The sequence below is a fragment of the Meles meles genome, chromosome 3 (genome assembly GCF_922984935.1).
Source record: "Meles meles chromosome 3, mMelMel3.1 paternal haplotype, whole genome shotgun sequence".
Taxonomy (NCBI): domain Eukaryota; kingdom Metazoa; phylum Chordata; class Mammalia; order Carnivora; family Mustelidae; genus Meles; species Meles meles.
This window is the reverse complement of record NC_060068.1, coordinates 102137489-102162345: the sequence shown is the minus strand read 5'-3', so window position 1 is coordinate 102162345 and position 24857 is coordinate 102137489. Positions and strand designations below refer to the sequence as shown.

The 24857-nt window shown below is 38.4% G+C and overlaps 1 long non-coding RNA gene across 1 annotated transcript; it reads right to left on the bottom strand.

The window, feature by feature from the left end:
• Positions 1–20937: 20937 nt before the first annotated feature.
• Positions 20938–24828, bottom strand: LOC123938706. Its single transcript, XR_006817763.1, has 2 exons — positions 24000–24828; positions 20938–22596 (listed from the first exon to the last, which is right to left on the bottom strand). It is a non-coding gene; the product is annotated as an uncharacterized LOC123938706 (long non-coding RNA).
• Positions 24829–24857: the final 29 nt, after the last annotated feature.

The following is a 24857-nucleotide window of genomic DNA, read 5'->3' as shown; positions in this document are numbered from 1 at the left end:
GCCAGACACCCTTGCAAACTCTCACCAGTGGGCTTACCATCCAGATGCTCTTAGGCAATATCACCTTTTGTAAGAGCAGACGTAGACAATATTTTAAAGTGAAGGCAGCACCCAGCTTGCTCTTTGGACTCCATAAAGCTCACTTTCCTTATTTCTCTTCTCTTCTTTGTAAAGGATCTAATAGCTTCCATTTAGAATTTGAGGTGAATTTAAATCAGGTGCTTTCTCTCTCTCTCAGGGGCACTAGCATTCTAGACATTAAGTCCCATTGTAGATTGAAAGACTCTGTACGCAGAAAAGGCTCTCAGAAATCAGTCAGTAGGTGGGGAAGAAATTGCAGTTGTTTGGGGAATGGAAGGTTGGGTTGAGAATCTTCTGAAGTGTGCCTGTGTATACTTCAGCCACATGCCACTCTAACCAGGAAGACTGTAGAAGCCATTTGGAGACTGGCTGTACCAGTCATTCCCTAACAAATATTCCAGGAGATTTTTTTTTTTTTAATTCTACCTAAAACAAAGACTGTGTCATTTTTTCTGTATTTAAAAAAATGCAAACTTTTCAAAATACACTGAATAATACTATGTATTCTTGATGTTCCTGAGGACTGACTATAACAAACTGACCCAATTTTTAGACCTGAACCTTTACTCTTCTCTAGGATAGTTTCAAGGTGCGCCACCAACGTAGTAATGAGACGTTATTTGTCATTACACTGTTCCTTTAGCCATTTGATTTATAGCCAACCAAGCCATGCACATAAAAGGGCCTGCGAGAAAAATAGGTGGTATAAAGTCCCGGTCCTTAATTCAGAGAAGGGCTATAGGATTAGGGGTGAGGGTTCCTCACAACCTGGAGGGACTAGCCCAGGGTGTGTGATGATGGGCTTCCCCATGGAGATCCGCCACTGAGCCAGAGTCTGCTGGAGACAGCGATAGTGAAAAGCTGCATATTCAGATCATAGTGAAAGTGGCAGGGAGAGAATCCCTAGATTTGCTGTCTGGGACCACGCTTGAACAGTCTCGAAGATGTATCTGTATATGGAAAGAATGGCATAGTACGGTATTGAACACAGATTTTGGATTCCAGCTTGACTACTTCATGGCAGTGTGGCCCCGGACAATGTTACTTCCCCGTCCAGGCTTGAGCTGCCTTCTGGAAAATAGGGATAATAATCCCGAGGGCCGTGCCCAGGGGTCCAGGTCTTGCGGGGAGATGAATGAGGCACCTGTCTTGGGCAAAATGGAAGGGATGCCACACAACTCAGTAGGAGAGATAAATATTTTCATGTGATATTTCCTTAAAAATTCAAATTAAGTCTAAAAATGCACAATGAGTGAAACAGCCCAAGGGCTCTTTCTAGGACTGAATATCCTGTACTTCTTCTCTTTCTGAGGTTGTAACGAAAGGTTGTACAGTCACACACTCAGGCTTTTCTCCATGTCACTGTTCTGGCAGCCATTTCTGACTTTTCAGTGAAACTTTGGCCATTGAGAAAGTCTGAGTTTTCAAAATCATCCAGTCGTTATACTGACATGCAGTTTACTTACTGTAGTTGGTCTATTTTACTTGTCTCACCAGAATTTGATCTCTGTAAAGGCATGGTTTTTCTAAATACTTTTCATGTTGAGATAATTTTAGATTTACAGAAAAGCTGCAGAGACAGTACGGAGAATCAATGTACACAGATTCCCCTAATCTGAACGCTTTATAATCACAGAACACTGATCAAAAACAAGAAATTACATGCTGTGATAAGCATTGGATGTTATACGCAACTAATGAATTGTTGAACACTACATCAAAAACTTATGATATACTTACTATATGCTGACTAACAGAACATAATAAAAAAAAAGGAAAATAAAAAAGAAATTAACATCCACACAAGACCATTAACTAGATTGCAGACTTTGTTTAAATTTCTCCAACTTTTCCATTAATGTGCTCTTTTTGCTTCGGGATCCACGATGCATTTAGTCATCCTGGTTCTTAATCTCTCCCCATCTGTGACAGTTTGTCTGTCTTCCCTTGTTTTTCATGACCCTAGTAAGTTTGAAGGATACTAGTCAAACTAGTCAGATATTTTGTAGAATGTCCTTCACTTTGTCTGGCATTTTCTCATGATTGAACTGAGAGGTTATCAGTCGAGGTGATAAATGCATTTTTTAAAATTTTATTTCAATCACTGATGTTTCATGAACATCTAGACCTTGCCTGGAATACAGAGACAGTGAAATAAAATAAAGTAGAAAATAAATAAAATACTTTGTCAATGATTCGAGATGGAGTTTACATGCATCTACCTGATGACATGTATATATACATGTTTATGGCAATACAGAATTTTTCTAAAGAAAATACTTATAAATGGCTGATGACTTCCAAAGAAAATTAGCCACCCTGAATAATCCACTTACCTTCCAAGGCAAGGTGGGGAATCCGGTTTTTAATTAACTCTAGGTCACTGACTGTCAGAAAACAAACAGAAGATCCCCAAATGTAAGAAAGCCAGCTTTAAGTAATGTAGCATCTGAAAAACACTCGTTAATTTCCCTCCCAAAGCTATAACGTCTTAGCAAGAATTTGTAAAAAAGAAAGCAGTTGGGTCGTCTTTGTGCTCCGTATCAGTAACATCTGCCATGCTACTTGCCTCTCAGTGGGTCCTTTACAAACATTAGCTTAAACCCAGCCTACGCCATTAATCATACTGGTTAAGGAGATACATACAGGCCCTCGGGCAGCTATTCCTCCAAGTGATGTGGCAATAATTTCGCAGACTAATTTTGACTCAGACAAATGGTCGTTCGAATTCTAGTTCTAGTAAGGCAAATTTCATGAGCTCTTGGAGTTCCATTTTCTTCAATGTATAAAAGCGGAAAAAGCCTTTTTATTGTTGTCGTCAAGGATAAAGCAAAGTGACTTTTTTTTTTAAATGGTGTAACAGGAGTCCTGGCACATAAAGAATGGTCAATAAAGAGTCCCTCGTCTTTGGTCCTGTACCTAATCCAACCCAACCAGCTTCTAATGCAACCTCCTGGTGATAACCGGCGTCGTCTACCACAAAAGATCACTGCTCCCAAGAAGGAAGACACTACTACTGAACAGAAGCAGTAAAACACACTTCTTCATCTGCTATTTATTTATTTATTAAGATTTTATTTATTTATTTGTCAGAGAGAGAGAGTGACCGCATGTGCATAAGCAGGCAGAGAGGCAGGCAGAGACAGAGAGAAGCAGGCTCCCTGTCACGCAAGGAGCCCAATGCGGGACTCGATTCCAGGATACTGACCTGAGCCGAAGGCAGTGGCTTAACCCACTGAACCACCCAGGTGTCCCCATCTGCTGTTTAGAAGCTGCATGACTTTGGAGAGGTTATTAACTGACCTGTGCCTTCGTTGTTGTTGTTGTTTAATCTATTTGCTGAGATATCAGTGACTACCTCAAAGGGTCACTGAGGATTGAGCAAGAACACGGACATAAGGCACTCGGGACACTGCTTGAAACATATAACTTGCGATAAAAACTAGTTGTTATCATAATGGGCTGTTGCATTTGAGGTACAGGACAGGCGATGGTAAGACAGACATATGAGAGAGAAGAAAAATAAAATCTCATTTGTTATGAAGGAAATGAAATGTAATATATTATTGTCAGAGAAATTTGCCTGATTCAATAACGACTCTAGACCTAACCCTTCCATGATTTTACCTTTTTTAAAAAGTTAAGGAATGGTGGGGAGGGAAGAGGACATTGCTCAATTATTGCAGCATTTCCACAGGTTTAGAACATGGGTGGGCAAACCTTTTCTGTGAAGGGCCACCAAGCCAATATTTTAGGCTTCACAGACCACATACAGACAGGCTCTGTTCATGTTTTTGTTTGTTTGTTTTCTTCTGTTTCTTACAATTCTTTAAAAATGCAAAAAGCTATCTTCTGGTTCACTGGCCAAGATTTGCTAACGCCTGGTAAAAATCAATTACCATATTTTAGAGAAATTTGAAGAAGGATGTAATGAGTAGCTAAGCTTAAAGTTTAGAGCATTATATAATCGCAGATAATGGATAGAGGTCATTTCAGAATAGGCCGTTAGACTCGATCAAAACCGTAGAAGAATGGAAACAAGAAAAACCAGAGTCTAAATCCAAGACTTAAAGAGACATTCTTTTCACACATAGATGTCTTGGGACTTATTTGTTGTAAAAGCACCAGGAAATTTGTTTGGCCAAAGCTGCTTATGACTATTAGAAGGTAATTCTCAGTGGGCTTCTTGGGTTTCTTCACATCTTGCAAGGAAGGCACTGGTTGCCCATTTGTTCTGGACTATCTTTCAAAGGATATTTGTATAGTGAACAGCCTTATCTCCCATAGGAGCAGGCGGTTACTGCCTATTAGAAAAGATCTGGGTTCCCTAAGTGCTAGACCCTTCTCCTATGACACACATCATTTCATGTGCAAGTATCAACTGACCTTCTTCACGATGCAGGAAAAGGCCATGAGTAATAAACAGCCCTTCGTTTCTTACCCTGGAGTCTTATGTCATCTGTCATCCTCCATGAACCTCTGGCAGGTTTACTCCTTAGCCTCTACATAGGGAAAAGTCCCGAACATTTTACAACTTTTAACAGTGACAGAAATGGAATAAAGATGAGGAAGAACAATCTAAATCAAGGGGACCAGAAAACATTATGTTAACAGCTGCCTTTCAAATAAAAGCATTTACCAAAGTCTGAAAATGATCTGATGCACTGACACAGGAAAGAAAATGGAAAGAGATGGTAAACAGTGACTGATTCAGTCTATCTGGGTGGTTTGGGTAAATGTGTCACACTGCCAGAGCTCTCCACATCTATCCCAGCTGCCTCCACCAAAATTCTACCCACTGTTCAGAGGGCTTTTCAAATACCCCACTACATGGAAGTGACCTCTTCCTCAAAGTTCAGAAATGTCTACCACCATGTTAACATAGCATTTCGGTAGTAGTGAACTCACCGGCGGACTGTCTTATTTTCAGTGGTAAATCCACAGCTTTTAAAAGTGTGTTCAATAAATGCATGTTTCATTTGTTTAGCTTTGTATTATGATTGTTTCTGTCAGTTGTGCATAGATTTAAGAGCAATAGGGGCACCTGGCTGGCTCAGTCGGTAGAGCATGCAGCTCTTGATCTCAGTGTTGTGAGTTCAAGCCCCACATTAGGCATAGAGATTAAATAAATAAATAACTAAAAAGAAGAGCAATAACCCATTTTTACTTGTCTTTGTATCCAAATTGGATGATCATTATGTGCCAAATTGTATCCCCTCCAAATTCCTACATTGAAGTCCTAACTCCCAGTACCTCAGAATGTGACTGTATTTGGAGGTAGAGTGTTTTAAAGAGATAGTTATGTGGGGTTGGGGGGGGAGGTAGTTACTCGGTCATTAGCACGGGGTCTACTGCAGTATGACTGATATCCTTATAAAAAGAAAACCAGACAGACAGGCACAGAGGGGAGACCATGTGAAAACATAGGGAGAATATGGCCATTCACAAGCTGAGGGGAGAGGCCTCAGAAGAAATTAACCTGCAAACATCTTGATCTCAGACTTTAGCCTCCGGACTGCCAGAAAAGAAACAGACAAGCAAAAAAAAATAATAAATTTCTGTTATTTAAGCCAAAATCTGTGGTATTTTGTTATGGCTGTTCTAGTAAACAAATACAGTGCTCCATATTTAGTCCTTAAATAAAGGGACTTTTTAGGAAAGCTATTCTTTCCCCTCTCCTATTTATTGCATAACAGCTTGTACTAACCTCTATCATATCACTTATCACCTTGTATTGTTATTTTTTAGTTATTTATTACTATGCATATTATATAGCATTAAATACATTTGATGCAAGTGACAGAAGATCTGATCAAGCAAAGTGGAAATCTACCAACACTTCAGGAGTAGATGTAGCTTCAGGCATGTTTTGATTTAAGGACTCAAATGACATCATCAGAACCCATCCTATTTTTATCTCTTCACACCACTTTCCTCCACACTAGCTTCATCTCAGACTTCATGTGATGGCAAGATGGCTGCCAACAGATTCAGGCTTATATAATCCCAAGTTCAAGACCAGCACAACAGAAGAAAAAGCTTGTTTCTCAGTAGTCCCAGCAAAATCCCTCAGGTAGCATCTCCTCGGATCAGACCACATACTCATCTCCGCACCAGTAGGGTAAGCAGGGACGCAATGCTCAGGCCATAGTGCAGTCACACGCTGCTCTGGGAAGTCAGAGTCTCCCAATACCTGTACCCATGGACTGAGGGAAGGAGAAGAAAATCAAGGTCCAGAAGGAGGATGGGTATTGGGCAAGCAACTTGTTTGTTGCTCTGATATGACTGTTAAGCTCCCACATACTAGATACCCCAGTCTCATTCTATCTTTTCTGGACCCAGCAAGTTTCCCTGAATATAAGAATAGGCACACCAGTGAGTGTGCATTGAATGAATAAAGGCAGTAGCGGTGGAATCATCCCTGAAACATGAGATCTCCTCTCCTGCTGCAACAGGACAGAGTACTTGTGAGTTCCTCTTATCTCCATAGACGAGAACAGCTTGCAGCCTCACGGGCTGAGCTTGGCCTGCTGGAGGAAATCGCTCTCTTCTCTTCCCCAGCAGGGAACACACGACAGCCTTGGTGAGAGTGCGCATATTGACTCCGTGACCAAGTTCTATCTACACACAGAGGAGTGGGTGAAAATTAAGATAGAAACAACTGGGCATGGTGTGGAGACACGAATCCTACCCTGAATGTTTCTGTTCTTCACCTCGGCCAGCAAGCGGGGAGTGCATCAGATAGGTTACAGAACCACCTAGTGGTCAAAGAGCAGCCATGCTAGCAGAGCTCAGGCTTCGCTGGGTGTGTGCCGTGAGTGGTAACCACTGTCATCCCGAGACTGGTGTAGGGGGGGTCACTGAACTGTCCCGCGTGCCCTCCCTAGCTACTACTGCTTTTTCTCATACCTTTGGAGCTGCCACTGGGAGCAGAAATTTAGGATAAAATGAGTCTGCTGGATTGGTTTTTCATTTCTACTTTTGTTACAGAAATTTGAGAAAGGAGGGATATATTGAAATGGCCAAGGAGACTGTGAATTTTAGTGAGAATGTCAGTGCAACACACTCTCTCCTTCCATCTGGCAATCTGTGGGCATGGAGATCATAGGTGGGACCTTCAATTTCTACTTCATATACTTTTGTATTCTTTGATTTATAATACATGTGTATTGCTTCTGTGAGCATAAAAAGAGGTTGTATTTTAAACATAAAGAAATAGATGTCATTTAATCAGGGAGGTTTTCCCTGATGTCCTGAGACCAGAGTGTGGTCAACCTGCACTAACGGATTGACGAATAGGCCATAAGTATTTTTTGGATAAACAAATGGCATAATAGGCACGGGCAGAGCACTTTGGCACTAAATGGTGCTGAACTTGTTCAATTGGGAAGTTAGTTAATCCATGGACTTCACTGGTTTGGATACTCCAATATTCCACAGAGATTCTTGCTTCTGGCCATATGAGACTAAGCCCCTGTCCCCGCATCCCCAAGGGAGCTGGTCTGCTGAGGTGCTGGGAGGAAATGTGGCTGGCAGAAGAAAGTGACATGGTATTCCACTTTTCTACTGGACACACAGCCATGATTTAAAACGCAACTGAGTGACTATGATGTTCTATATGAAGAGTCCTCAAGGTTTTAATCATAGCATATCTATAACAGAGTTAGCTAAATACATGATTTTTAGAAAAACATTATCAAAGTTGTATTTAGAAGGGTTATTCTGTAGCCCGATGGATTGGAGATGGAAAGATATTGGCTCCCAAGATACCAATTAGGAAAGTATTGTAATAATTCAGGGCAATTGCTATGATGGTTGCCACGGCAATTTCTTTGCCAATGTCAGCTCTTCCACGTGCCTATTACAGTGCCTATAGACCAATATCTTTGGTTGAAGAAATGTTTATGCAAACCTGGATGATTATTTGCAGTACCATGCACGGATGTAAGAAGCTGGGGAGAGAGGACATCAAATAACGATGACTACAGCTTGTTCATCACTGGAACAGTTGTGAGAGAAAGATGGAGATGGAGATGAACAGGGAGGGGGGAACTATGGATTGTGTAGAGACAGCCTTTTAGAACCAAGGAGAGAGGAAGAGAGAAGATGAATTCCAATCACGGTGCTCACGTTGGGTTCAAGTTTACTGATAAGAGGACAACTTAAAGAAATGTCCAGCAGGCAGCTAATGAAAGGGATTTGAGCAAAGGTGAGGGGTTAGTGTTTTGGATATAGTTTTGGATATCTCTAACATGGAAGCAAGAGTTCAATCTGTAAGAGCAAATAAACTGCCTTGGAAAACAGGATGTAAAGACAGACAACTTATGGCCCAGCACTGAGTTCTGAGGAGCAGTCACTATTTCAAAAAGTGTTGGGAACACTGAAGAAACTTGCAGGGAATAAGCTTCTCCAGTTGCTGGTTGAAACCATATTTACTAAAGGCCAGGTGAACTTACTTGACATTTTAAATGAAGACTATATGGAGAGTTGTTCAAAGTCAGATATGAAGTGGAAAATCCTTCTGAGATACACAGAGGGAATAAAATACCCCCATCTTTCAGGTGTGCTCTGTTTTAAAGTTCTTAAAAGCAACAAAAATCCAGGTACTTCAATTAAAAAGTTTGCAGCTGACGTTTCCTTTCATTCTAGCCCATCTGAGTGTACTTTTTCCCTTCTATTTTTGCTTTGTTTCTGCTTTGTAAAGAGGTTGTTTAAACCTGTGCATCGAATTCTCACAAAGCAACCTAGCCACTAAGGGAAAATCAAAAAGGAAGTACAGTGCATTTATAACAGCTTTGCTGGGAATCAGTGGGAGGGGAAACCAAAGGATGCTGTCCAGATCAGTGACCCTTGAGCACTGGGAAAAGTTAATTGGCAAATCATGAAGGAACATAATGGGAGGGCCAAGAGTGGCTCAGGCAACCTTTTTAGGATGAAAGGACTAGACCTTTGGCAGTTACCATTTTTCTCACTTCCTTGCTTCCCAGTGGCCCTCCTTTTGTACAGTAACAAAAGCAGTATCTTTCCAGATGTCATCAGACATCTAGGAACAAGGGATAGAATAGGGGACCAGGGGAGCACAATCATTGCATTGGGTAATGCTGAGGCACCGAAAAGCCTATTGGAGGACATGTTGAAATAAACATATGTGACGTTTACTGATGGCAGAGAAAAGTGTTTCTCGTTTTCATCCTTTTTCAAGGACGTGTGTATGTGTTCATCTTCATATATGTGTGTTAGTAGCATCAATTTGGATAGGTGAATGGAAACATGTAATTAGTACATGGTGATGTAGGTATGATGGAAACAATACACTTTTTACTAAGCAGATATCTCATGGAAGCAGGACCCAGGTGTTTCCTTTCTGAAGGAAACTCCCAACAATATTGAGCAGCACTGAAATCCACTGTTAACAATGAGAACACATTGATAGAAGAGCCCAGTGATTCTCAAATTGAATTCTTTAACTTTTATAACACTGTAGATTAACACTGTAGATTCAGCTCATTAAACTCCTAAAAAGGGGACAAATTAAAAAGCAATCATTTTAATTATCGTGTTTATGTCAAGTTTAGCCAATTGCTACAATAATATCACTTGGCTTGTTTTACTGTAATTAATCCACTAAGTGTACAAAGAAAACAAATTAGAACTATTTATAGCTCTGAAGTTAAGTGGAAATGAGATACTGCCCAAGTACCACTATGATAAATATAGGTTTGTTGACACTCCTTCAAATTATGTTTTAGGACTTTTAACCATTCATGTTATTCTTCAACTGTATTAACCTCCACAAAACAAAGAAAATTCTAATAGCAGATTTCATCAAACTCATTTCAGAGGTACCAAGTTGAGTGACCAGGCCCTTGTTTTGAGACAAAATGGATACATCTCATTAAGGAAATGTTAACTAATATGCAAATGCGGAGTGAATTTTAAGAAAGGTCTCTGCAGGGGCACCTGGGTGGCTCAGTCATTAAGCATCTGCCTTTGGCTCAGGTCATGATCCCAGGGTCCTGGGATGGAGCCCTTCGTCAGGCTCCCTGCTCTGTGGGGAGTCTGCCTCTTCCTCTCCCCTCCCCCTGATGTGTTCCCTCTCTTATTGTCTCTGTCATATGAATAAATAAAATCCTTTAAGAAAGAAAAGATCTCTGCAGTGAGGTGCAAACATGATGTAACTCTATGAGTCAGATCCACAGAATGAAAGCCATGGTCAAGAGCCCTCAGTCAGTAAAAGCAACTGAAAATTGCATGCAAGATCATTGGTCCACTGATCAGCAACAATACGTCCAAATTAGGTTCCAAGAAATTATACTCAATGTTAAGAAAAAATCGTCCAAGTTTCTTCATGACATTGGGGCACCACTATTGCTGAGACTACTACTGTCCGTACAAATATATTCCACATATGACCGCTGCCAGCTTTCATTTTAAAAGGCACTATATTAAGTTCTAAACATTCCTTTGCCGTATTAATCCACAGAGCATCCTATGCAGCTGCTGTTGTTTCCCCTGTCCTGCGGATGAGACAAATGAGCTTCGGAGAGGACATTCCCACAAGATTCCACCGGGGGAAGCTAACTTCTGAGTTCTAATTGGTCAGAGTAGAAAGCCTGGGCTCTAAACCACTTTATTTTCTTCTGACAAATACAAATTTTAAACAGGGCGACTTTGCATGAGGTTTTCGAAAACAGTTGAACTACCCTACTCTTGGCCTTGGTGTGAACAGGCCAGCTCTCTGCTTCAGCACCTGGCTCATGCTCTGGTTTTCCCCCAACCACAGGTTAACCTAGCCAGCACGTGAGCATGTATTAGCGAGGCTTGTTATTTTAAAAAGAGTGCCCTGTGTGTGGCTCTTTGGATTCTGTAAAGCCATTTCACATAAATGGTCTTTTTGGATCCTTGAGTTCAGTGAAGTGGCTATATGCTGGGTTAGAGGCAGAGCCAGGGGTAGAATCTGGTCCATCTGTCAGTCCTTCCTTCCTTCTTTCCTGTCCCCTTCTCCCTCCCTCCCTCCCTCCCTTCCTTTCTTCCCTCTCCTTTCCTCTCTTGCCCTCATCCTTCCCTCTTTTTCTTTTTCTTCCTCTGTTTTGTCTTTCTTTTCCTTCCTTCCTTCTTTTTCCTTCTCCCAAACACTATCCTTCTTTCTTTTCCATTCTCCCAAATACTATCCACTTTTGCCTGGGCCTTCCGAGTGGAGGAACACATAAAACATACACATAACTGCATATACACAAAACTGCTGCACCCAAAGGAATTCTCCAGGAGGCTTCTCAACAAAGTCATGACACCTGGGAGGGTCAGAGCTTCATGTTCTCACATAATCTAGAATTTAGAATTAGAACTAGAGGAACACATCTCCAGTTCATTTCAGAACTGAACCCAAATTCGCTAATCCAAACCTCAGAGAAAAGTCAGCTTCTGATTTGTTGCCCTTAAAAAAAAAAAGTCCTTTGGGAGAAGAGGCAAAATTTTAATTTATCTATCAGTTCGGTTTCATGCATATGATTTATTTTTTCTAGTTTCCCCTCAGGATTGCAAATAAATTATAAGGCAACATGAATTCTTTTCAAATGTTACCATCTTTTCAAGATTACATAACTGCTCTCTAGGTCAAATTGTGGCTATACTCATTTTTAGCTGGGCAACAAATGGGCAACAAATACTCTGAATCTTTAAAATAGTCTAAAGCAGTGATAATAAGAATACCGACCTCACTGGATTGTTGTGATCTTTAAAGAAGACATGAAAGTGACACATCTGGCAGGGGGCTGTACATGGTATGTGACAAGTACCTTTTAGCTGTTGGTTTCATAGTGCAACACAGTTTTAAATGCATCCTTGAAGTTAAGAATGCAAATAGTGATTATACTTTTGTCAATTTTTCTCTTCAAGTTGAAGTTAATCAGATATATTGCCTATCAATGCATCACTCAAATGGGAATTGATATCAACTCACTTGTATCTTTCTTAATAAAGGATCTAAGGTGCCAGACCCATTATGACACAGTCTCTGCCCTGGATAAATTTACTTAGATTTTCTCTTGACTTTCAAGTTTGCTTTGTTAGAATCTCATTAGCTTGTGAACTCCCTGAGAGCACAAGTAGGTGTTTTCATTTGTAACTCTCAGAATCTACCAATACTAGCCATTCAGTAAACATTGTTGAACCCTGATTTGATGCCAGGAAACTAAAACCCATTTACCCATTAAAAGACTGTATAACGGTTTTAAGATTTCTACTGCATTGGGTCAATAACAGCACTTTTATCTCTCTGGGATTTAAATTCTACTTTTGGGCATGTACTGCTTATTCTATTCTGAGCAGCTCTTATAATACACACACACCAAAGGAAGGGAGATAAAAAGAAAGAAAAATAAAGATAAGAGAGAAATAAGGAGAGAACAAATGGAAGAGGATAAAAAAATGAAATTTTACTTTTTACATTTCACAGGAAACCCTTCAGTATTTTATGGGTTGTTGTTTTTTTTTTTGATATGTCCGCTTACAACTTATATAATTACAAAGAAAAAAATGTGGAGAGTTTATGATTTCTGTATTAAAACATTTCAATTAAAATGGTACCATAATTTGGGATCTGCTTGTTTAAAAATTAATTAATTTATTTGACAGAGAGAGATCACAAGTAGGCAGAGAGGCAGGCAGAGTGAGGGGGGGAAGCGGGCTCGCCGCCGAGCAGAGAGCCCAATGTGGGGCTCGATGCCAGGACCCTGGGATCATTACCCTAGCTGAAGGCAGAGGCTTTAACCTACTGAGTCACCCAGGCACCCCTGGGATCTGCTTTATTAATTGCAGTCATTATCCCTGAGATTACTGGAAATCTTAAAGCAGCAGAGTAGTCAGAAGAGAAAGAACACTGCTTTGAAATTATACACCAAGAGCCCTACAGCAATCTTTATTACCTTGTCCAAGCTATTGAACCCCTGTGCTTCCATTTCTTCATCTTTAAAATAAAACCTAAGGGGTGCCTGGGTGGCTCAGTGGGTTAAAGCCTCTGCCTTAGGCTCAGGTCATGATCCCAGGACCCTGGGATGGAGTCCCACATTGGGCTCTCTGCTCAGCAGGGAGCCTGCTTCCCTTCCTCTCTCTCTGCCTGCCTCTCTGCCTACTTGTGATCTCTGTCTGTCAAAGAAATAAGTAAAAAAAAAAAAAAAAAAACTTAAAAAAAAGTTTAAAAAAATAAAATAAAAAATACTGAAAAAATTAAAATGAACTTATGAAAGAAAAAAAAATAAAACTTAACATCGATTCCCCTATGAAAACTCTATCAGTGTTAAGAGCACAAGCTCTGGAGTTAGGCTCGAATGATGTCTCAGGGCAACCTTGTGTGAACTTCATTTCCCTTGTGAATGAAATGTAGGTAGGAATAGCTACCTGATAAGAGTTGTTAGGAGGAATAAACTAGATAATCAGGAAGAATTCTAATCCACACATTAGTAGACTTGCATTATCAAAAATTATACCCAATTATTACTATATTTTTGATTTTGTCAAAAATTGTGTGGAAATTTGTTTTTTGATATTTATAGAGCAGTACATATACCATATATACATATATACATATATTATGAACATATATGTATATACACACACAATATACATATTATCCTTGATTTTGCCTCTTGGCCTAGAGAGTCTAAAGTATTTATTATCTGGCCTTTTACAAGAGAAGTCTAGAGAGCTTTGGTTTAGGACATCAAAGTAACAATATCCCAAGGCACTGCTTTCTCTAACTCATGTATCTCATACTAATGAAGCCAATTCCATGTAGGTGAGATCAGAGATCAGGCTGAAGGAGGAAGGAAAAGGTAGACACATTTTAAAGATACCTGTCTTTAAATGTGGGATGGGTGCTGCTCCTTTTTTCCTTCCATTCTCTTTAGTACTAACCTAGAAAGTGCCTTATGGTTAGCTTCACCATCCCTTTCCTAGACAGACTGTTGGGGAAATGGTAATGAAACAACTGGTATAATATATGGGAAATAACAAATTCGGATTCTTACTCATATACCAGGTGGACCAAAAAAAAAAAATTAAATGTGAAAAGCAAAACTTTAACGTGCTTAGAATAAAAGATGGAGCCTGGTTTTATGGCTTTGGGATAAGAGAGACGCAAGCCATGAAGGCAAACACGGACCCCCTGAACCCTATAGACGTCCCTAAGCAAAACCTTGTGCACACGTACACAAGACAGGCACAGGATTGCTTATATACCGTTTGTAAAAGCAAGTAACTGGAGACACGCTTAATGTTCATAGCATGAAAATGGATCACTGCGTTTGCATGCAATGTGTTAATGAAATACCACATACTAGTAAATGGACATTCGTGAAGTATGAACACAGCTGCATCTCACAAACTTTGGACTGAAAAAAGCAGGTCACAGAGGAAAAACAGGGTGATATCATTTACATAAAAAATCTGCTAGATAATCCTACATTGTTGAAGGACAGATATATTAAGATGCAAAGGAAAGCTGAAAATAATAAGACTAAAATTCAGAATAATAGTAACTCTGCTGGAAGACATGGGCTGCAATTAGAACAGACACAGGGTATTTCAACTGTATTTAATGTTTTTACATCTTGATCTACAGGTAGGGTACACGGATATTTATGATATATATAATATATACATATTACATATATATATATGTTTTGTTTTATTTGACAGAGAGAGAACACAAGCAGGCTGAGTAGGAGGCAGAGGAAAAGGGAGAAGCACACTCCCTGCTGAGGAAGGAGTCTCACGTGGGGCTCAATCCAGGACCCTGGATCATGACCTGAGCTGAAGGCAGTTGCTTAACCAACTGAGCCACCATGGCACCCCTTATATTATACTTTTTATCTTATTCTATGTTACTCTAAGTATAAAAATCAATTTTATTAATAAAGAACCAGAGAAAATCCTTCCTATTCCTTTACTGGCTTTGCCTTGTGAGAGCCATGCTGGTTTTTCCTGCACTTTCCATGTTGCTGAAATAGACATAATTGCTGACCTCAAGAGTAGCACAGCTTTTATTTTGTTCAAGACATTTTAGTGACTGAACTATGGAAATGGCTCCTGGATTTCTCGAGAAGAATCATGCTATCCACAGGAAGTCAGTGCTAATATAGATGGAAGTCCTTGGTCCCTTGGAGGGAATTAGCCTATTTTTTTAAGATTGAGGGGGGCATTGACAAACCCCCCAAAAAAGGATTACTCTAACAGTACAGTACCAAACTCTGGCCTATGGGTGACGTGCCTGTTTGATATTTTTTAATGCAATAAATTAAAAAGACAACATATTTAAAAGCTAAAAATTACATCAGGAGTTTTTAGGGCAAATCACGTTTTCTTTCTAAGCTATAGTTAAAACTTCTTCCAATCAATTCAAGAGCTCTGAAAAAAGAGAGCATCTAGTCATTAATTCCCTCACTTAATAAAATATATTTGCTAGGTGAATAATTCATTTTTTTAAAAACAAAGATATTCTGTATATACGTCTATGTATAAATCCATACAGCTAATAAAATTTTAAAATATATATATGTATTAAAAAAAATATATATATATATATACACACACACATACACACACGGAACACTTTCCCATGCCAATATATTCTTTTTTAATATGATGAGATTTTATTACCAAAAGTTATATGCATATTTATGTATTCTATATATAACATATATAACAGTATATATTATACACTATATTTTAGAAGTGAAATGTCTTAAATCTCATACAAGTTCTTCATTTTACAGAGAGAAAATTAAAGCACAAAATGATGCAATCAAAGTCTCACCAATTATTAGCAGGGCTAGTGCTCATGTATGTATTTTCCACTCTCAGCTCGCAGTTCAAAAGCACACACAAAAAAGTGCCAGGATTGTGATACTCTCTCACAGTGGTCATAAAATCGGACTCAGCAGGGGAGGACAGAAAGAACATGGATGAGGGCCTGTGAGGGGCTGCTAAGATGCTCTAAGTGCCTGTTTCTTGATCCAGTCATGTGACTATGCTCACTTTGTGAGACTTCATGAGCTGGACACTTATATCTGAGATGTTTTCTGCATATGTCATAACACAATTAAAGATCCCTATTTTAAAAAGCACACATGAAACATGCCATTCTTAACCACACAGTGCCAGGTGACCGTTTATATACTTGTCACTAGGTGCATGAAATCTGCACGTCCTGAGCTGGGTTACACTACTAAAGAAACGTGAAGAATCTGGGAAAGATTTAGAGAAGAATCCAAGAGCAATCAAAAGAAGAAAGTTAAATTGTGAGTAAAAGCATTAAAGCAGAGAATATTTAGCTTTTAAGGAGGAAACCAAAAGCAGGACTTTGTTCACAGTAGGAATTTAATAATTTGGAGCTGCACTCAATGGGACAAGCTCATTGAGCAAAGCAGGGAAGCATTTCCCCAGTCAGTGCACCAGGAAAACTTCAAGGAAGGGCCTTATTTCTTCCCTGTATCACTTGCAAAAAGAGATCAAGTATATCTTCCCCATCTTTGAGAGAGGCAATGTTACTTTTTTTGTTAAAGAACTGAAAATAGGCAACATAAAACTTCGATATGCACAACAAATGCAACAGATCTCATTTCTGTATCAGGGTCAACTAGAACTGGAATAAACTCAGCACCAACAGAAGAGAGACAGAGAGGCAGGGACAGAAGCCGTACCCTGGGAATTAGATATGTTTCTCTTTAAAATGTTGATAAACTACTTATTTTTTATAGCTAGTATATAATATAGTAATATAGCTAGTATATAATAGTAACTACTATTTCATCTCTGCTCTGAATCTGAGTTTTATAATTGCCAATGTGGAAAAAACTACATTTGGAGCAGTACCAGCAGCCAGAGTGCACCCAGCCTAGTGGAAGAAGGCGGCAGATGAAATGAAGAGCATTAGGATGGCAGTGAATGGATACTGTCGTCCAGATTTTGGCCAAGGACCACAGGTTCCCTGCTCATCTTAGAGGATGGCGATCTGAGACTGTCTCCAATAAAGAAAGAGCAAGAAGACTGAAGCTCTAATTGCAGCATGAGCAATTAATTAGTGAGGAGGAGAAATTTCCCAACCCTAGGGCTAAAATGAATTTATGAGAAGTTTTGCAATAAGAATTGCCTATGTAGTCTGGATGCTGAAAAACTGTTTTACATTAGACTTTCTTGATAAAATTGATTTACAAGATTAACATACCTTTCTGCTGTTTGATTTACTTTTAGTACTTATGGCTTTAACACCAATAATGTAAAGAGGCTATATTTTGATATACTAAAAATTTTATATCGCTCTTCATATAACATAGTATAAGTAGAAAACAAATTTCCTAACACGTTAGCACAATCGCTCCAAACATCCCCCTGTTGATTATTTTAGGGCCCCAGATTCCCTGCTATCACCTTCTGTTCAGTCTTGACTTTCAGGCTCTCAGCTGAGCTCCAGTTCTTCCTCCAGGGGCACCTGGTTAAGACAGAGGTTCCATGGTTTGTTCATAAATTATTCTCTCTCATTTTTGTGATATGAATAAAAACAGATAATCAGTACAATTCTGATGTCAAATATTAAATTCTAACTTTGGTCCAAAGTAGAAGATCAAGGACAGCCATATTTAAACAACATTCCTCTCATTGTAGATTCGGTTTAATCTTTTATTAAACCATAGAAGTGATTGAATTTTTAATAGGAAAAGCCAAAGCCATGCAACCCAAGGAAGACTGCACCCTATACCCATCAGAATAACATACAGTCTGAAGAGATGGTAAAAAGAGAGCCTGGGTTAAGCGTATCTTCTGGCAGACATACACATGCAAGGAGTATCTGAATTGGCATTTAAGCTGGAAGATGCTGTTCAACAGGACTGCTTGTGCAGTGATGAAAATGTACATTTAAACAATTCAGAAATAGTGTTTTTTTTAACTGCATTAAAAAAGCAAGGCATATGGTGCCTGGGTAGTTCAGTCAGGTAAACCTCTGCCTTCGGATCAGGTCATGATCTCAGGGTCCTGGGATGGAGCCTCACATTGAGCTCCCTAGTCAGTAGGAAGTCTGCTTCTCCCTCTCCCTTTTACTCGCCCTGCTTGTGCTCATGCTCTCTCTGTCAAATAAATAAATACGATCTTAGGAAAAAAAAAAAAGCAAGCTGTAAAATATTATAAATACAACACCAAAGCAAAAAATACCCTCTAAACAAACAACCCCATGCAAACAAAAACCAAGCAAAAGGAAAGCATTTTAAATCATTTTATTAAGTAATTCCACTCTTAAAGTGCAATAAAAATTTATGTAACAAACTGATTTCTGCAGATGTCTGAAGTAAAGATGCTGATTTTAGTTTTTTTTAACTGCCATCATGATAAAATTTAACTCCTGGGAAGTGAAATAGGAATAAATTGGGTAACAAGGCCTAGTTTGAGCAGAGTCACTGTCAGATCATACCATATATCTGATATTCTCTCTAAAGATGAGTACTGATGCAATTAAAGCCTAATTGAGTTAAATAGAAGGGATGCTCTGAAATAAGTAAATTAGATGAGCACAAAGATCCACTGAAGGAGAAATTAAAAATGGGCACATTTCAGAACATTTTTTAAAAAGCTACGTACCTTAAAAGGACACTGTCAGACTGACTCTTCTAAATGGGCAAGGAAAAAAAGGCAGCTCACTTTGAATGAAGTCTTCCCTTCTAATGTAGAAATAATCTGAGGTGTGCACGTGACATGATACTTTTACCAGTGTTCACATTCCACTGCTTAAGAGTAGCATAAAAATGCTGAGGTAATAGAGAATCACAGATTGGTGCTTATATAAACATAGATGTGACTTGCGTGCTTCAACAAATCAAAAACTAGACTCACACTAAACAGAATACTAGGGAATAAAATTATTGAAATTTTCAGAATTTAAATTCTGCATTTAAGTAATTATTAACATGAGCACTATAAGAAGCAAATATGACATAATGGAAGATGTCAGTACCAACGCAGCACTATTTATAATTTTTTAAAAAATGTACCAAGATCCTAACTGTCTGATAATAGGGGACTGCGGAAGTCAAATGAATTCTGGTCATTTAATAAAATGATACCCAGCCAGGAAAAAGGACGAAGAAAATTTCAATGTTCAACGTATATAATGATGCCCACAACAGACTAAAAAAAAAAAAAAAAAAAAAAAATGACCTTGAAAACATTATGCTAAGTGAAAGAAGCCAGAAACAAAGGCCCCATTTTATGCTTCTCTTCTTACACAATGTCCAGAATAAGCAAATCCAGACAGAAAATAATTATTTAGTGGTTGCCAAGGTTATGGGAGGTGGGAAAGTGAGAATAATGGGGATTCTCTGTGAGGTGATGGAAATATTCTGAAATTAGTGATGATGGTTGTAAACTGTGAATACAGTAAAACCACCAAATTAATAAAATGGATTTTGTTATAGGAATTTAATAAAAATTAAAAAAAAAAGGAGTGTGCACATGTGTATTCATGTGGAACAAGTCACTGGGGGTACAAGGTAGGGGAGAAGATGATTCCTGTATGTGACCTGCTAAAACAAAAAACAATCAACCTGAAGGGAGTTAGGTGGGGAGTGAAATTTGGAGGGGGCAATAATCTCACTTCCTGGTATCTAGATGGTTTTTTCCCCTCTGGTCAAGAGTTCTTTTGTTTATTGTTTTATCCTCTATTAATATCTATATTAGGATTCTTCCTCCTCCTTTTCTCTTGAACTCTAAAAATACAGATGGCTAGACGTTTGCTCTACTTCCCATTCTCACCCTCCATACTATTAACGTATCACTAAATCTAACACATTTTAAGGGTACACTTAAGTGATTTTAATAAACATAGTTGGGCAACTATGAGCACTCAAAAAGCTCCCTCCTGCTCCTGAGCAATCAGTTCCCACTTCTACTTCCAGAAAGCTACTAATTTGTTGTCCCTTCAGATTTCTTTTCTAGAAATTCATAAATGGATATGTGGGCTTTCATATATGGCTTTTTTTTTCTTAGCATAATGTTTGAGGGTCATTCCTATTAAGATATCTTATCATAAACCACTCCTTTCTATTGCTGCATAGAGGTATTATTCTTTATCAAAATGATGGCATGTAACAGGAGAAGAAAATAAAGACATTCCTATTTGAAAAAAACATGTAACATAGTAGGACTTTTAAGACCACTGGCTGCCTAAAGAAAGGACTATCAAGACCTATAGCACTAACAAAAATCACAAAATTGAAAACTGTAAGCAAATTTAACATGAACTTTTACAAGGAATCCTGAAATATATTTACCTGAAGAAAAAAATGAAATAACCATATTGCTTCTCTACTTTTAAGATAATCAGAGTAAGCCAAGTAGGTATATAAATTTTTAACTATCTTAAATGTATCTACTACACATTTCCTTGTCTTCTCATTTTTAAGATTCTTTTTGTACTGCTAGTGATGAAAAGCTATTTTAAACACCTTAATGCATAACTAATCACCCCACAGGCTATCAGATTTAGTGGTAGTTTTAGAAATAAACCAAATTTATATATGCAAGGTAAGCCTAATTATTTAGGCTCACAAAAAATGTAATATCTGATCTTCAGAACCTAATGTGCTCAAGAAAGTATTTGTGCTTTTAAATTAGGAGAACAGCTCTGTATTTAATTAGTACTCATTTGAGTATGTAATCATTTTAATTTATTTTCACAAACACAGGACACTGTGCTCCATCAGTAGATAATGTTCTTCATTAACTAAAGTAGGAACTTGGTGCAAAGGGGTAGAAGTATTCTTACCTTGATGTAAAAATCCTAACTCCATACTACTAGCTTTCTTTCTTCAGTTTGCATAGTCACTGTCCTGAGATATACATTTGCTAATATAAAACACTTTTAGTTAAGTACTCTGCCAATCCCTAGAAATAATTTAATATTTAATGTTTTATATTACCTACTGCCCAGATATGAATACTCAGTTATTAATGAACAAATCAGCTTACTGAAATTCAGGTAATAGTTATGTATTAAAATTCAAACTTCAGTATGAATTCAGTATAAAAAACTCTACTCTGCCACCATACTGAAGTTTGAATCCATTATTTCTTCATTGGTGGTGTACAATAATAATAATAGCACAGATTGTACAGGCTTTACTCAGGCTGTTTGGAAATAAACTCTGTATTCTTAACAAGCTAATGATAGATCATTCTTATCTATTCATAAAAGCACACGATCCAATTTTTCCTTATGGGATTCACAAATAACCTTGGTATCTTGTTATTGCCATTCCTTCCCCAAGTCCTAAATACATCCTAAGAAGAAAAACAAATCTCCCGTTAATTATTCTAAGTCTTTGAAAAAGTACTTTGTTTTTGCCTAACTCTGAATGTTTTATTCTTAAGCTTCCTATTTTAAAACAAGTATATCCTTAGGTGAAATTGCTTAAGAAATCATTTAAGCTTTCATTTCCAAATAAATTGGAACTTATAAAAATTGAGATCATGGGGCATCTGGGTGGCTCAGTCAGTTAGGTGGCTGCCTTCAGCTCGGGTCATGATCCTGGGATCCTGGGATTGAGCCCCGAGTTGGGCGCTCTGCTCAGTGAGGAGCCTGAGCCTGCTTCTCTCTCTCTCCTTCTGCCTGCCACTCTGCCTATTTGTACTCTCTCCGTCAAATAAATAAATAATCTTAAAAAAAAAAATTGAGATCATTTGGTAACCAGTACTTAGAATTTTACATGATATCACAAAATGAATCAGCACATAGTTTGTAAGGACAGATTTAGCTTGGAGCATTATTTTTAGGTAGAAGCCTGCTCTAGGAGTTTTGAAAAACCCAGTGCTATTCTTTGGTACACTTCATGCTATGATCTGTACCATTCTATATTTCTTGCAAAACTTTTGGAAATACTTTATGAAAGCCTAAACACCTTGTCATATATGTACATACATACGCGTGTGTATATGTATATATGTAGTATGTGTAATATTATACATATACACAAGTATGTATAAATAAAATAATGTATATACAATGTATAAATGTATGTAAAACGTATAAATAAAATTTCTCCTGCAGGGCAAATTAAGCAAATTGTCTGAGTCATTACATTAGCTCTGCTCTATATGACAACAAGCAGATCTCCAAATGTGGTCCTGACTTCCTACAACTTTCCACGATTACTAGGTCAGAGTACTCTACTGGATAAGATTTCAATTCCTATAGTTCACCCTTTGCCCAAAGTTCTAAATTCTTCCATTTACAAGGAAAAAAATGTCTAATTTCAGAAAGGCTCCTTTTTTATAGGTAATGAATACTACACAAAAATAATTGTATAATTTGAGTTTCAGAGATAATCATCCTACTTAGATTTGGAGTGTATTTGAGTTGAGCAATACCCATTAAGGTTATAAACAAACTTGGAAAGTCAAATGCACAGTACTTAAATTCTACCCAAAAATAGGTCATTAGATACATTTTTAAAAGTCCTCTTTGAGGGGCGCCTGGGTGGCTCAGTGGGTTAAGCCGCTGCCTTCGGCTCAGGTCATGATCTCGGGGTCCTGGGATCGAGCCCTGCATGGAGCTCTCTGCTCAGCAGGGAGCCTGCTTCCCCCTCTCTCTGACTGCCTCTCTGCCTACTTGTGATCTCTGTCCCTCTCTCTCTGCCAAATAAATAAATAAAATCTTTAAAAAAAAAAATCCTCTTTGATTGGATGCCTAGTATGTGGCAACAGCGTTTTAAGATCTACAGAATTTTGCACTATCTTTATAACAGTATCTGGAGAAAGAATGCCCATTCCTACAAGTCTGGTCACATAGCTCTTGAAAGCACCCACTGGTAAACATGCTAATATGACATGGTATTAAAAATCATAAAATAGGGGCACCTGGGTGCCTCAGTCAGTTAAGTGTCTGCCTTCGGCTCAGGTCATGATCCCAGAGTCCTGGGATCAAGTCCTATGTTGGGCTCCCTGCTCAGCGGACAGTCTACTTCTCTGCCCCTCCCCGGCTGGTGCTTTCTCAATCTCTCTCTCTCTCACTCACTCTGTCTCTAATAAAATATTTTTTTAAAAAGTCATAAAATACACATTTATGCAATACATAAAAGCAACTATCTGTCCTTGGCATAAAGGCATACATAAATAAATAACACTGAAGCTTGACTGAGAGATCCTGAAAATCCATTCATAGTGAGTTTGTTACTCAGAGACAATAACTAAGTGAGCTTGTAGCTATACTGACTTATCTCTCATATTTAATGTTACATGTATGTTTCGGGTACAAAATGGACCCTAGCTAGATGCTCTTCCTGGAACTTCACTGAGGAAACAAAAATCTACTACAATGCCAGAGAAAAAAGTCAGCATATATAACTTTTTGAAATGTTTTTCAGCTTTTAAGGTATGCATAAATATGGCTATATACATTGTATTTTTTAAAAAAGATTTTATTTACTTATTTGACAGAGAGAGATCACAAGTAGGCAGAGCAGCAGGCGGGGGGGGGGGGGGGAAGCAGGCTCCCTGCTGAGCAGAGAGCCAGATGTGCGGCTTGATCCCAAGACCCTGAGATCTCGACCTGAACTGAAGGCAGAGGCTTAACCCACTTAGCCACCCAGGTGCCCATAAGAAAACTTTAAGAAGGGAGACTTTGGCTATACATGACTCTTCAGGTATCAAGCAAACTCTAAAACTAACCTCTTTTTTTTTTTTAAAGATTTTATTTATTTATTTGACAGAGAGAGATCACAAGCAGACAGAGAGGCAGGCAGAGAGAGAGAGGGAAGCAGGCTCGCTGCCGAGCAGAGAGCCCGATGCGGGACTCGATTCCAGGACCCTGAGATCATGACCTGAGCCGAAGGCAGCAGCTTAACCCACTGAGCCACCCAGGCGCCCCTAAAACTAACCTCTTGCATTAAATGCAACTCCACTGTATAGCTGTTTTTGATAGAGCAACTGTTTATATAAGATGGTTTTGTACCTAATCACTTTGGAGTTAAATAAGACAAATAACGACAAAAATCTCTCAACATTGATTTAAATTAAAAGTTATCATCTTGGGGGTAGGAGAAGCAAAAAATAAGAAAACAATTTGGGGAATCTGACTGAAGATTAATGGTTGGAGATTATTCAACAGTGAGAAAATTTAATTCCCAAAGCATCATCTACCCTGTTCATTTAACAGAAGGCACTCATTATATCTGCCTTAACAAGAGCAGTATTTATAAAACTGAACTGAAAGAGGCAAAAAAAATACTATCCATGGATTACAGTAAGAAATATTCTAAAATACTTTGGTAAGTTTGAAAACCCAGCCAGAAACGAATTATTACTGAGAGTATTCCTAGATAAGTATTAATGAAGAAAAACGAATTTACATGATTCCAGAGATTAGAAATCATGATCTTATAAGAAATGTGTTTTATTAATGTAACCTCCTTTTTTGATTGAACACTACCTTTTAAAACCAACAATAAACATCAGTTTGTTGCTCCAAAAAAAAAAAAAAAAAAAAAAAAAGCAACATTTTCCTCCCCACAGGGCACCTTTCTCATAAGTGTAACCGAACTTGTCCAAAATCAGAGGCAGTTTTTTCAGAAAAAGCCAATGATCAAAATACAAGACACAGCATTTCCCCACAGATTCTCTGACAAGCGAGCATGACATTAGCCAAATAAATTTAATACAAGGAAATAATGTTGTAACTCAAATTGCCTTTCACTTAATCCCTTTTTTTTCCTAGCTATACTGACTTATCTCTCATA